The following is a 13,613-nucleotide window of genomic DNA, read 5'->3' on the forward strand; positions in this document are numbered from 1 at the left end:
ACAGAACAGGGATAAATGTGTGTGTGTGTGTGTGTGTGTGTGTGTGTGTCGATGGTGGGGGTTTATGTATGTGTATGTGTACACAATGCTGCTAATGTTGCTTTTATTTCTGTATTTGTTTTGTTTCTCTCTTTTATCTTTTTCTGAGCTCTGTGAATTTACTTTTCATTACTGGTCTTATAATTGGTTTATGTTTTCTTTAAGTCTTTTGAACTCAAGAAGATTTGATTAGAAACTATTTTTTGGTTTTTGGTAATTGTTCTAGTGGTATTTTTTAACTCTCTTTTATTTCTTATATTGCTTTTTTCTCACTTATTTAATTTTTAATCTATGAGTATGTCATCCATGCTTGTTTCTTTCTGATTCTTACTAATTTTGAATGGGATGCACATATCTGGTTTAAATATCTGCTGAAATAAAATTAAGGGTGAGAGATATGAGCTAAAGCAGTGAACACTTAGGACATATCCTCATCATCTTTGTTTCGTCATCTCCTTGGTAATAATCTCCACTCTTATTTACCTTTCTCATGTCTGCTGAGCATAAAATCTTTGGAGTTTTCATTTCCACAGTAAAGTCCTATGTTCCAGGTGTCTGTGACATTTTTAGACTCTATTAATTTATTTTCTGCTGGCTTTGATTAGCTGTCACCAAGGTGATTGGGGTGTATGTACTCTCATCTTGACTGATTTCTGAAAAGATGGCATATATATGTGGCTTCTTATTCAGCCTTTCTACACTCCTCAATCTTGCTTTATAAACACTGTATTGTATTCACATCTTCCATGTAAGATATCTTTGATCCTTTCAGAGCTGTGCTATCTATTTTGAAGAACCTCTGCACTATTTAAAATATCTCTAAGTGTTTGCACTTACTCTTGACACTTTTTCCCATTTTTGTCCTGATAAATTTTTTTTTTTAATTTGGAGTTTGTGATTTAAAATGTGGTTGTCTCCTGGTCCCAATGATGACACAGCAGTCCATATTTCTTTTATACTTGGTTGTTGTTTCAGTTGGCAATACAGAAGGAGATGAATAAAATTGCAAAAGTGAAGAATGCTCAATTCATGCAGTTAAAAATGATGTAAAAGTAATATATTAAAATTAGGTAAAACATTGGGTAAAATTTTTTTTCTTTGTTCAAAACAGAGTCTCACCCTGTTTCTCAGGCTGGAGTGCAGTGGTGTGATCTCAGTTCACTGCAAACTCTGCCTCCTGGGTTCAAGCCATTCTCCTACCTAAGCCCCCTAGTAGCTGAGATTACAGGCATGCGCCACCACATCGGCTAATTTTTGTATTTCTAGCAGAGATAAGTTTTCGCCATGTTGGCCAGGATGGTCTCGAACTCCTGACCTCAAGTGATCCACCAACTTCGGCCTCCCAAAGTGCTGGGATTACAGGCATGAGCCACCGTTCCAGCCTGGTTAAAATATTTTTAATTGCTTATCTTTGAAAGTCTGCTATTATTGTGAAATTAATTTTTCTATGGGATCAGATGGACTGATGCTTTGTGGTGGGTGTGTAATCACTGCAGAACAAAATTTGGGACCTGAACATGGAATATTAGTCTGTGCCAATTATTTGAAAATTAGCATCCAAAAAGCAATAAAATTTGTTGAGAAAAATTGAAAGTTATTTCACTACCTAGTTTTACTAGGAAAAGATTCTGGCATTGGGCCAATGATGACTGATAATTATTCATAGCACTATTGAAGAGATTGATGTATTTTACTAGGAATTTTTTCAGGTGTGAGTGATAGAAATTCAGCTCTCTTAAGCAAAAAGATAACTTATTGATTCCTATGACTGGGTACTCTAGGAGTGGTGCTTGCTTTAGTCATAGCCAGATCCAGAAGCTTAAAAATAAATCTTGTGTTGCTGCAAAGTTTATGTATTTTCGGACCATTCACAATATGGACAGACATAGCCCCTAGTTAGAAATCTAGCAGAACAAGAATTTTTGTCTCCTGATACCCATACATGCAAGATTCCTCGTCACCGTGGCCCATACTCTTTGAACCACATTAGATCATATGCCCATGCAAGTATATAGAAAGGGGTGGTAGAATGCCACCATGATCTAATTAAAAACACAGGACTTTTATGTATAGGAACAGGATATTGGTAGATGAAAATTTATTAATAAGTCCAATGTAATTAATTGGGACAAATATTATAATATCCTGATTGCAGTATGATCTCAGAATAGGCTTTACATTTCTATTTTGGGTACAGTATATGCAGAGACTCTGAAGTCTATTCTACTTTGTTTTGTTTTGAAAAAAACTGGACAAAGACAGACTAGACTATTTTAGCAATCTTTATTCTTTAGTTGCAGATTGGAAAACCAAGTACTTGGGGTATCTGTTCTGGTAGCTCTAGGTTTTGTTGGGAATCCTAGATTTAAAGCTATTCTCTTATTTCTGTTGGAAGTGAATAAACTAGTCTTCAGAGCTTCTGACAGCAATCTTGAAATCACAGGGAGGGATGTAGAAGGAATGGCAATTGCATGCAGAATAACTAAGACCTTTGTGGCATCTGTAGGTCACTAAATTAAGCTTTTGCTAAAGCTGACCTATGTCTGAATTTCCCCATATGTGAGATAATAAATTTATTTAATTTTTAAAATGACATTGTAGATCATATATCTGCTACTTATAATTGAGAACATCCTAAGGGATATACTGGGACATTTTGGTCCTTGGCCCTTATGAATAGTGGCAAAACCTCCTTGTTTGAGAATTTACAATCTGCTAATTTGGATAAGTCATATTGACCTGGATGTTCTTTGATGTTCTTCTTCTTATGACTCCTCTTGCTCTAACTAACCGATAGAATCTTCTCCTTATATTGGGGATCCCCACTTCACATTTGACTGGACTTCTTAACTTGGCTCTTCTTTCACAGTTCAGTTTCTGCACTATCTCTACTAAACAAAAAAGATATCTTTTTTTCCTTTTGGGTTATGATTTGGGCATTTATATTTTCTCCCCTATTTGATGGATTGCTGCTTATTAGTTCACACATGGTTTTAGCAGGAATAACCTGGATTCTAGATTACTCTTTCTAATCATGATTGAGCTTCACCTATGCACTTGGAATCTGTCCTTCACCTGTGGTTGGCTTTATTAGGAACTTATCCTTGGCAAGAGTTTTAGCAATGAAGGGAATTGAGAACAAAAAATTGGTGGGACATTTAAAAACAAAGCTCTTTGATTTCCTATATTCACAATCTTAGCCTCATTTGACTCATGTTCTACTTTAATTAAACTATAAAGAAAATATTTTTGAAGAGTTGCCTGAATAAATGATTAGCCATCAAAAAATCATGGCCCTAGATAATTTGATGGTCAACTCCTAGGAAAAGAGCCTAGTCCTGATTCAGGAAATTAGTTGAAAACTCATTTTGGCTGTCAGGTCATTAACATTTAATGGCATTCAGTATTTCTGTACCACACTGTGCAACCTGGGGATTTTCCCAGGGCTTAAGTACAAGTGAGGTTGTAGGCTTGCAGGCAAAAAGAAAGGAAATAGAAAGTGTAAAGCACAGATTAGAGTTGCTTTTTATTTCTGCTTCTTAATCTGGGTGAATGCCTTGTCAAAAATGTTAATAGTCCTAATATTCTGAAATATCATATCTTCTCTTTCTGCATATTAATTAGTATTTTAATATACTTTGCATTGATATTTGAGTGGGAGGTGGTGAATTTTTCTCTTAATTATTGATTTGGTTATGACATTTCCAGATTGCTTTTTTGCCATATCCTTATTTTTTGCAACCATAAAGCTTGCGTGGACCCAGTGTAAAAATTGCATTACTCATTTAGCTCTGTAGCACATGTTCAGCTTGTTGCATCTGAACTCAATATGCTGCATATATTTTTTTGCTATGCATGTGAATGTAATTCAAGATGCTTGTTTTAATTTTAAATGCCTACATGCTCTGGCTTCTAACTACAGAATATTTAAGGTTTTCTGATTATCCATATTTATTATTTCCAGGGGAGTCCAGAAGAATCACTGAACAGCCAGATTTTTTTTCTGTTTAACTTTAGTACATTTATGTTGTTTCAGTTGCTCTGAGGCTACATACTTTAGTTTATCTTTTTGGATATAATCAAAACTGTTCAACCTGAGGAATAAAACTTGAAAATCATAATTAAATTCATTAGTTGCTAAACATTGAAGATGAGTTTGTATTAAGAAAAATAATTCTAAAAATGTTGATACCTATATTTTGAAAAACACATATAATAGCAATAGCAGACTATGTGGTGAGCACCATAATAAATTATTTATATGTATTAATGTATTTTATTCCCCCAAATAAACACTCTACTCCATTTAGCAGATGGGGAAAATGAAGCACAGTGAGTAAATTGTCCAAGGTCAAGCAGCTGGTAAATGCCAGTTTCAGGCTTTAAATCCAAATAGTCCAGATTCATAAGTTGTATATTGCCAAACAATATTGCTTCTCAGGTAGTTGATTAAAGTGAGGCAGTGGGGAAGAGTGGACTGGGGAGGCAATGAGCCCAGATGTGGAGGAAGGTAAAGGGTAAGGGGTAGGCTTTAGACTAAGCTATGCCGATTCTGGAATTCACAGCCCAAATGATGGAACTGGAACTGCTGAAGAAGCTTTTCTAAGATTTTATGTGTGGGTGTGTTTGTATGTGTAAAAGATAGGATACAATTTTTGTACTCTTCAGGCTGGAGTGATCTGGGGGTGCAAAGGTAGCATTTACATTGAGAAAGAGATGCATGCTGACTCACTACTCTCAAATAATAAACATGCATGTTGAATAAACTAACCAATCTCAGATAGCTAAAAATAGGTAAAATCACTAATAATATATAATCTTTTAAATATAAACCTATTCAATTATATACCTATAGCATCTCATGTTCTATAATTTTGTTCTTTTCTTGAGCACTGAATACAGAATGTTCAAATGCAGCTAAACAGTTGCTGCTTATGGCCTTACCTACTGACTTCCTCCCTTTTCTCAATCTGTAAGTATGTGTATTTGATGTCTTGACAATAGTATCACTATTTGTGTTTTTCTGTTTCATTCTTATTTTTAGACAATAAAAAATTTACAGTAAACACTCGCATATTTAATTTGTACACTGAAACTGCACAAATCAAAGCGTTAATGGAAACATAGCTACCATTTAACACTTGGAAGCGGTGAGTTACCTAAAAATAAATAAGAATACAAATTTGGTATATGATGACAATATTATTAATATTTATGACATATATTTGTGGGAAAAGAAAATATATGAACATTAAACCACTTACGTGTTTATATATAGCACACTGACACTCTTGACGTATGTAATACTCTTCCGTACTAAAAAGTATGAGTTTCCTAATTTCCTGCCAATATGCAACATTTTTTTCTTTGACTTATTGTCACATGCTGTGTCTGTACTATCATAGCATTTGCAATGAAAACTACTGTTAGCTTGTAGCTAAGGAGCATTGCATAATAATCAGGAAAATTTAATTTTCATATTAATTATAGTAAAATATCCACTAAGTGATTTACTTTGGCTTTTTTGGTCTTTGTTTAATCATCTTCAAAATGAAGAAAATATCTACCCTACAAGTATAAAATATTTTCAAATTATGATAGATTTTAAACTAATGAATCTGAAGTCATGTTTAATATTGGAATGAATAGATAGTAACTGTATATTTATAAGTTGTTGATATATTTTAGACATAATTCAGCAATAACGTTTAAAGTTTTCCTCTTTGTCAATTAAACTTCTCAATACAAAGAATTAATAAAAATAAAAGACAATATTTCACGTCAGTAAAACTTTCAATTAATAAGATATACCAAGTATGTTTCTTCTTTCTTACAAGCATTATCCTACTTCTCAAATCAAACCCTGTGTGGGGGAGGACCTAACAGACCTCAATACAAGGCTCTGAGAGTGTTTTAAAAATTTGCATACCTTAGTTAATTATGTCACTTGCACACACATGCAGATACACACATTAGAAACAGTGTCTACATGTGCAATACAATTTTCCCAGATTGGAATTTTAAAATTTACATGATTATCTTTTTGTTTGAGACAAGGTCTGGCTCCATAGCCCAGGCTGGGGTGCAGGGGCACTACCTTGGCTCACTGCAATCCCCTCCTTCCAGGCTCAAACCATCCTCCCACCTCAGCCTCCCGAGTAGCTGGGACTACAGGTGAGCACCTGCATGCCCAGGTAATTTTTTTTTTTTTTTTTTTGTGGACATCGGGTTACCATGACCACCTCCTCAGGTTTGGCTAATTTGCTAGATAGCTCACAGTACTCAGGGAAACAGTTTACTTGTGTTTGCTGGTCTACTGAAAAGAAATTACCAAAGATACAGATGAACAACCAGATGGAAGAGATGCATAGGGCAAGGTACATGAGAAGAGGCATGAAGCTTCCATGCCCTCCCTGGCATGCCACCTTCCAGGCATCTCCATGTTTTTAGCAATCCAGAAGCTCTACAAAACCTGTCCTCTGGGGTTTTTATGAAGGTTTCATTACATAGGCATGATTGATTACGTTACTGACCATTGGTGATCAACTCAATCTTCAGTCTTGCTCCTCTCCCTGGAAGTTGGAGATTGGGATAAGAGTTCCAACTGTCTAATCCTGGCTTGATCTTTCTGGTGACCAGCCCTCATCCTGAAACTATCTAAGGGTCCCAGCCACCAATAATTAGCATACAAAGGGCACTCTTCTTACTTCAGACATTTCAAGAGTTTTAGGAGCTATATGCCAGGAACCAGGGACTGAGACCACATATATATTTCTTATATATCACAATATGAATGAAGGTAATTGAGGCTGGAGTAAAGTAGATGAATAAGATAGTGATAAAGCAATTTTATAATTTTATTTTATAATTTATATTACCTATTGGTAAGCACCATCATCTGCTATTTATTAAATAAAAAGCTTCTTTCCTAGGTATATTGAGAAGAACATGCACTTTGGAGTCAGAAAATTATTTAAATCTTGGCTTAGCATCTTCTAGCTGGGTGGTATTTTCTGAGCCTAAATTCTCTCATCTTTCAAATTAGGACAACATTATTTATTTTTCAGAGTTGTTGTAAAGCTCCTATAATACTACCTGACGCATAATAGTTATTCACACTGTAGCTACTAATGTTTTATCAGTATTATTAGCAACGTTATGTTTTCAACCTTTAATAGCAACAAAGGTCTGACTTAGTTCATTCACATTCCCTTAGTATCTATGGGGAATTGGTTTCAGGAGCCCATACAGATATCAACATTTAACTCAATTCTGACATCGTCTACCGAGAGATAGTCTCTGATCCTCCAATTTCAAATCCAAAATGAGTGAATTTTCAAGCAACTTATATAAAATAGATTTGCATGTGATGTATGCACAATCTTATGTGCGCTTACATCATCTCTAGATTACTTATAATCTAGATTATAAGTAATACAATGTAAATGCTATAGAAATATTTGATATCCTGTGTTTTTATTTATATTGCTTTTTATTTTCATTTTGTTATTTTTGGAATATTTTTGATCCATGGTAGATTGAATCCTCAGATGAGGAATCCATGGATGTGCAACTCATGGATATGAAAGACCAGCTGTATTTAATTTCTCATTCATTCATTGGACAGTTATTGATCATCCACTACTTGCCAGGTACGGTAGCAGCCATTTCTAAGCAGGTACAGATATGCCAATAGTCAAGCTGAAGGATGGCCATGAAGAGAGGTGCACCCTTCAATCTATCCGTGGCAGAATTTGGGACACTAGCAACATAAATATGGGAATATTCAATATTAAAAAAAAACCTAGAGTTTTCCAAACCTGATGGAGACTTTTTTTCACAAAGAAAATGTTTTGTAAATAGAAGAATAATGAGGATATGATTTCTTGATTGTTGTAGGAGAACATACTTCAATGTTATTGAATCACATTTGCCACTAAATAATTCCTTCTTTGGTTCTATGTTCTCTCTCCCCTCAAAATTCAGTCAATGTGAAGGAGATTTAAAAACAGATAAATGAAGGTGTTATGTGTTATCATTAAGAGTACTGTTGAACAGCATGTATCTTTAGAGAGATATATGAGAAGAGGGAAATTCCAGGAAGATCAGAGGATGTTACTATGAACACAATAAAACATTAACTGTCTCCTTACAGGTTTTCATCATAAGGTTTGCATACACGTTTAACCTTGGCCACAAGTTGTATTTTTAGAATGGCTGACAAAAAATAATACTAGAAGTGTTGGATAAATTATATTACGTATTGGAATATCTTTATACATAAACCTCTAAATGGCTTTTCTTTGTATTATTTACCTGTGCTAATTGGGTAAAATTTGTGAATTAAATGTGATATTCTGCCTTTTTTATTTTATCTCTACTCCTTCCTCTTTTCAGTGTTGCTGAAATAAAATGATTCTGCTCATGTAGCTGGACATGCTTAGAATATAGGACACGTTTTGTTACATTTTTATTTCTGTAGATAGAATCTATTTTAGCTTGAATCAAGGGTCACAGAATAAAACTAATCAAGAAAATAGAGAAACACGTGTCTCTCTGCTCTGGTGGGAGAAGTTGAATTCCCGTCGGTTTTGCTCCCCCCTCTCCATTCATCCTTCTCCCTAGTGGTCTTTGGGCTCAGTCTCTACCCGCCTCTTCTTTCATAGTGTAAGAACCAGGTGCATTTATCCTTCCTCAATTTCAACAGCCACCTACATGTTGATCCTTCCCAGTTTTGTATCTCTGGAAAAGTATTTGCTCTTGATATTCAGACCCATATATTCAAACCTTCTGGAATTCTCCATTTGACCTTTTGCAAATGGTTCAAAGCAAGATCATTTTCTCACTCAAACCTACTTCTGTATTGCCCTCTCATCCAATGGTAATACCCTCCACCTACTTACTAATCCCAGAAGCCTAGGAATTATCATTGATTCTTCACTCTCCATTAAGTTGTACAATCTTTCTGTTACTATCCCATCAATTCTGTCATTTTAATTTCTTATAAATCTGTTGTTTGATTTCATGTGCATTGTCACCACTGCCTCATTTCAGACAATTGACATATCTCTACTAAAATACTGTATACCTCATAAATGGTCTCCTTTCTTTCATTCTTCTCCCACCAATCAGTTATCTACACTGCTACCACAGTGATCTTTCCAAAGCATGAATTTGGCTTTGTCACTTACCTGCTTAAAATCCTTAAAAGATTCATTATTGTCTTCAAAATAAAACCCAACCTTGTTGGCATAGCACACAAGGCTCTTCTGATATGGTCGTTAATAAATGAAGGTGCCAATCTTGCCTTTTTTTCACCCTCCCTCTTTGAGTCCTCTTCACCCAAACTCATGCCCCTGCTCAAAGTCTATGAAGCTTTTGCATTTGCTGGATCCACCCATGCTTTCTCATTGCTGTCATTTTTGCCTGTATACTTTACTTGCTGCTACTTTTGCCTCCACCTTACTCACCCAATTTTTATTCTTCAGTATAGATGTCAGCCTCTACAGAAAGCCTTCCCTGATTTTCCAAAACTGGAATCATGTGTCTTTATGTGCTCATTAGCAGTACAGCGGCCTGTACCAATCACTATTGAGGCTTATTACATTCTAGTTTAACTGCTGAATTCTCTGTCTCTCAGCACTTACTTACCCTCACTCATTAGACTACAAAAAGTTCAATTCATAGTAACCACTTAATACATTTTTATTGATAAAAAATAGTAGATTGGTATAAAACAGACTTGGCATAAAACAAAAACAAAAACACAACAAATAAACCAACAAAAAGAAACCCATAGTAGAACATGCAACCTTCATAGAGATATTATGTAGCTTAATGATGCTATTTGAAGGGATGTGGATTATCAGGTCTTCTGCCTACAAAGATGAAGTATCTATAAGTGGGTAGCCTAATATATAGTAAGTTTCTTATCTTTGTAAATTTTGTTTTCAAATAGTAGTTACAGGGCTATGTAGACATAATCATTGATAACTTTAGGAATTTTATCATAAAAATGACATATGTGATAGACACATATTTTGAGTTTTGGGTAAAAATCCCCATCATATTCTATGAATGCAACTGTGTTCATTACACATTTATGAGTTCATCACAACTTAATTATCAATAAGGTGTTAAAATTGTTAATTAAATCATTCTTCATCTTTGGGAATGAATCTTTTCTTTTTGTGTTAAAACATCAGTATAATCAATCAGTGTATTGGAAACCAGAGATTTTTAAAACATGAATGTTTTTATTAAAAAAAAGAAGAAATGAGAAGGTATCACATATGTTTTCTAGAAAATAAAAAGAATAAAATTTCTAAAACCAGGAAGCCATTCTCCTTAATCTTCATTTTTTTAATACTTACTCTACCCCATTGGCATAATCATTCAGGAAATTTTAGAAAGTTCTTTGTTCTTCGTGTGGGGCAATCTCCTCTATTGCTCTAACTTACACTAGATGTTGATTAGAAGATTTAAGAACATCAATGAGTAAGATACAAAATTGCGATGTTTAAAACTAAGTTTAAAATTGTTTCCAAAAATCAAATCTCAAGTCATAGTAGAGTAAAAACGTTTAAACATAGAGAAAGGAAAAGGCTCTATGAGGTAGGCAATTAAAAGAGCACAGTGAAAAAAGGAAACAAAGGTAAAAAGAGTGAAAGAGGAAAATACATTTTAACAGCAGGAAATGACATGACATGACAAGAAAAAAACGAATGAAAGAGTAGAAAGACAGATGGGAGAACCAGAAGTCAAAATTAATGACAAAAAAGAAAAAGTACACCTACAGAAGACTGAGAAAAAAAATACAAGGAGCAAAATGATCTTCCAATTATAAATGTGTTTTGATGCCCAAATATTGCTATATTTAAAAAAATGCCAGAATAGCTGTATTAGTCTGTTTTCATGCTGTTGATAAAGACATACCTGAGACTGGGAAGAAAAAGAGGTTTAACTGGACTTACATTCCACATGGCTGGGGAGGCCTCAGAATCATGGAGGGAGGTGAAAGGCACTTACATGGCACTTACATGACAGTGGGAAGAGAAAATGAGGAGGATGCAAAAGGGGAAACCCCTGATAAAACCATCAGATCTCATGAGACTTATTTGCTACCATAGAACAGTATGGGGGAAACTGCTCCCAGGATTTAAATTATCTCTTACTAAGTCCCTCTCACAACACATGGGAATTATAGGAGTACAATTCAAGATGAGATTTGGGTGGGGACACAGAGCCAAACCATATCATTCCACCCCTGGCCCCTCCAAATCTTATGTCCTCACATTTCAAAACCAATCATGCTTTCCCAACAGTCCCCCAAAGTCTTAACTCATTTCAGCATTAACCCAAAAGCCCACAGTCCAAGGTCTCATCTGAGACAAGGCAAGTCCCTTCCACCTATGAGCCTGTAAAATCAAAAGCAAGCTAGTTACTTCCTGGATACCATGGGGTACATGTATTGGGTAAATACACCAGTTTCTAAATGGGAGAAATTGGCCAAAACAAAGGGGTTACAGCAAGTCTGAAATCCCGCAGGATAGTCAAACTCTAAAGCTTCAAAATGATCTCCTTTGACTCCATGTCTTACATGCAGGTCACACTGATGTAAGACATAGGTTCCCATAGTTTTGGGCAGCTGTGCCACTGTGGCTTTGCAGGGTATAGCTCCCCTCTTGGCTACTTTCATGGGCTGGTGTTGAGTGTCTGTGGCTTTTCCAGGTACACAATGTGAGCTGTTGGTTGATCTACCACTCTGGGGTCTGGAGGACGTTGGCCCTCTTCTCACAGCTTCACTAGGTAGTGCCCCAGCAGGGACTCTGTGTGGGGACTCTGACCCCACATTTCCCTTTCACACTGCTCTAGCAGAGATTCTCCATGAGGGCCCCACCCGTGGAGCAAACTTTTGCCTAGGCATCCAGGCATGTTCATACATCTTCTGAAATCTAGGTGGAGGTTTCCAAAACTCAATTCTTCATCTCTGTGCACCTGGAGGCTCAATACCATGTGGAAGCTGCCAAGGTTTGGGGTTTGCACCCTCTGAAACCATCAGCTGAGCTGTACCTTGGCCCCTTTTGGCAATGGCTGGAGCAGCTGGGATGCAGGGCACCAAGTCCCTAGGCTGCACACAGCATGGGGACCCTGGGCCCGGCCTATGAAACCATTTTTCCCTCCTAGGCTTCCAGGTCTGTGATGGGTGGGGCTGCCATGGAGACCTATGACATGTCCCGGAGACATTTTTCCCTTTGTCTTGGGGATTAACATTTGACTCCTTGTTGCTTATGCAAATTCCTGCAGCCAGCTTGAACTTCTCCTCAAAAAACGGGTTTTTCTTTTCTACTGCATCATCAGGCTGCAAATTTTCTGAACTTTTATACTCTGTTTCCTTTTTAAAATTGAATGCCTTTAACAGCACCCAAGTCACCTTTCAAATGCTTTGCTACTTAGAAATTTCTTCTGCCAGATACCCTAAAATCATGTATCTCAAGTTCAAAGTTCCACAAATCTCTAGGGCGGGGCAAAATGCCGCCAGTCTTTTTGCTAAAACATAACAAGAGTCACCTTTACTCCAGTTCCCAACAAGTTCCTCATCTCCATCTGAGACCACCTCAGCTTGGACTTTATTGTTCATATCATTATCAGCAATTCTGTCAAAGCCATTTAACAAGTCTCTAGGAGACTCCAAACTTTTCCACATTTTCCTTTTTCTGAGCTCTCCAAAGTGTTCCAATCTCTGACTGATACCCAGTTCCAAAGTCGCTTTCATATTTTTGGGTATCTTTTCAGCAATGCCTACTCTACTGGTACCAAGTTACTGTATTAGTCTATTTTCACACTGCTGATGAAGACATGCCTGAGACTGGGAAGAAAAAGAGGTTTAACTGGACTTACAGTTGTTCCACGTGGCTGAGGAGGCCTCAGAATCATGACGAGAGGCTGAAGGTCCTTCTTACATGGCGGTGGCAAGAGAAAATGAGGAGCATGAAAAAGCGGAAACCCTTGATAAAACTATCAGATCTCACGAGACTTATTCACTATCACGAGAACAGTATGGGGTATATTACTGCCATGATTCAAATTGTCTCCCACCGGGTCCCTCCTGCAACACATGGGAATTATAGGAGTACAATTCAAGATGAGATTTGGGTGGGGACACAGAGCCAAACCATATCAATAGCATTTCCTATATTACATTATTCTTCTAATTTTCTTAAGTTTATAGTAAAAAAAATTCACTTGGACAATTTCAAGACACACCAGAGAATCAAAATATCATCAATGCAGTAGTTTCCAATCGGTTGGGCTGAGCACATTACTTTGTATCGTTTGTATCCTTAATGGCACACAGTATCAGCTGAGTAGGTTTTTTCTTATTTATTTATTTATTTTTAATGTACTATTTATTCTCTCCTAAACTGTTATCTGAGTATTTGGAAGCCAAATGACTAAGATTTTCACAAAAGGTAAAATAGAGGCACATAGCTTTCTTTAAAGTAAAATGTTGCTTTACCCTCTAACCTCCAGCATCCCAGGACTAACAATCGATTGCTATTTTTTTTCTTTTT

Source organism: Pongo pygmaeus, chromosome 1 (assembly GCF_028885625.2).
Source record: "Pongo pygmaeus isolate AG05252 chromosome 1, NHGRI_mPonPyg2-v2.0_pri, whole genome shotgun sequence".
In the NCBI taxonomy this organism is placed as follows: Eukaryota; Metazoa; Chordata; class Mammalia; order Primates; family Hominidae; genus Pongo; species Pongo pygmaeus.